This window comes from Morone saxatilis, unplaced genomic scaffold, assembly GCF_004916995.1.
Source record: "Morone saxatilis isolate NCDOM2014 unplaced genomic scaffold, NCSU_SB_2.0 Contig20, whole genome shotgun sequence".
NCBI lineage: Eukaryota > Metazoa > Chordata > Actinopteri > Moronidae > Morone > Morone saxatilis.
Genome location: NW_023339763.1, coordinates 176,070 through 178,178, shown reverse-complemented (window position 1 = coordinate 178,178; position 2,109 = coordinate 176,070). Strand labels below are relative to the sequence as shown.

The 2,109-nt window shown below is 43.3% G+C and overlaps 1 pseudogene; it reads left to right on the top strand.

The window, feature by feature from the left end:
• Positions 1–728, top strand: part of LOC118331674 — a 2,245-nt pseudogene extending 1,517 nt beyond the window's left edge.
• Positions 729–2,109: the final 1,381 nt, after the last annotated feature.

Below are 2,109 nucleotides of genomic sequence, written 5' to 3'. Positions count from 1 at the left end.
ATGGGACCATGTTAAAATTCACCTTGAGGAGTAAACTGGTGTTTCGTAGACCCGTTCGTTCCCCGTTATATTTCTTCTGTATACCACCTCCTTTTTCTCCCAGAACACCCAATGCAACGATGTCACTGAGTCAGTTATTGTAACTGCTGTCTTCTTTGTAGAATAATTGTTGAGCGTATCCTGTCCTGTGGTCTTCTAGTAATGATTGCAATCTCACAAATGAAGTTCTCCCCCTCCTCACACTGTGGTGATGTCTCTGGAGGAGATATGTAGCCTGTGTGCTACCCACTGAGGCAGCCGCTACCATCCATCCAGCCGCAATCAAGAAACACAGGGGTGCGGATATCATTGTGGTTTGGGCCTTTTGTTGCACTAACAATGTCCTCATTCGAGTTCTTTCTGCTGTTGGATTTTCCATTTTTCAGACCCTGGACAGTCTGGCAGATTGAAATACCGTTTGCCAGCTCACTTGTCATGTTTTACTCACCCCCAATGTCTGATATTTATGACCCCAAAGGCATACACCTTGTTTGTTTCCCTGTTTGTTTCCAGCTGTTTTGCAGTTATTTCTTCGCTAAATATTGGCTGTGGTGATAGCAGCCAGGTTCAGCCTCCACAGACAAAAGCTTCAGCGCCGTAAGGCTCGTAACACACTGCCCTGCTACATCTTTGGTGGGCAGCTGGGTCTGCCAGTCTTGGTCCCCCTCCAACCATTAACAACCCATTGAAGAGAAACACACAGCATGGTAGTGTAGTCAGAGTGGAAAGCATCACTCTTTCAAGAAACCCCAGTCCAACTGTTACGTTGGTCGGAGACTGAGTCGACATCTCAGAGAAGCATTTAAGACATGAGAAAGATTAACCTGTTGATGTTACTGAAAGACAAAAATCCAACAAATAATTTTCTGTTTGTAATCTCATAACAATGAAAACAAATGGAAATAAGTATTTTAAGCGCATGTGCCAAGTCAGATCCAAACAATACCAAATCACCCACATGCATTTTCCCTGTGCAGATAATGAGAAGGTTAGTGTTTGTACTTGTTGTCCATGTGAGCAGAGCTGGTCTGCCTGCCCTCTCTTATTGTACACCAGGTTTGCTGTTCGCCCTGTTCACGTGACACCATCATAACAGCTCAGTAACTGGTGATGTAATCTGTCTTTTAATATTTCTCAACACCCTGGTCAATGCGATCATGTCTCACTCAGTGTAAGACTTACAAGGTGCTTCACAGATAAAACACTGTACCGTATAATACAATAATAATTTTGGCAAATACTGAGAAATAAATCAAAATAAAAAATATATAAGTGGCTCTTTAAGAGCTGTTAAAAATACAGCAAATTCTATTATAAAATTAAAATATAATACTGGTGAACAGCTGTGATAGATTTAATAAACTGTATGTAGACAGGTTGTGCTTAAAGAGAACTGGTTATGGACAGGTGTGAACAGGAAGTCAAAAGGTAATGCACATAAACATATATATATATATATATATGCGATAGTTTAACAACCTGTAAATTGTGGTAAAAATAAAGTGACAAATTAATGAGCTTCACAGGTCAAAAGCTCAACAGTCTTATGAGCTACTGGATAAAACTGTCCCAGAGCCCAGTGGTGTGGGACCAGATGGTAGCGCTGGCAGCTGGCAGAACAAGTTTTGGCTGTGGTGATTGGGGTCTTTGGTGATCCTGTCGGCCTTATTCCTCCACTGCTGGGTGTGGAGGTCCTCCATGGATAGCAGCTTTATCCTGGTGATGTACTGAGCAGTTTTCACCACCCTTTGTGGAGCCTTACGGTTGAGGGTGGTGCAACTACACCACTACACTAAACCAAGTCACCATACTCTCAATGGTGCACCTCTGGAAGTTGCAGAGTGTCCCAGAGTCCGTGTTGAACATTCTCAGACTGCAGAGGAAGAAGAGCCGTTCTTTGTGATGGTGTCAGTGTGATTCCAGCTCAGGTCCTTGCAGAGGTGAACCCTGAGGAACCTGAACTCTCTCCATCGTAGTTCCATTGGTGGTGATGTGGGCACGTCCTTCTCTCTGTTGCTTCCTGTAGTCCACAATCAGCTCCTTTGTTTTGCTGTTGTTGAGATGGAGGTT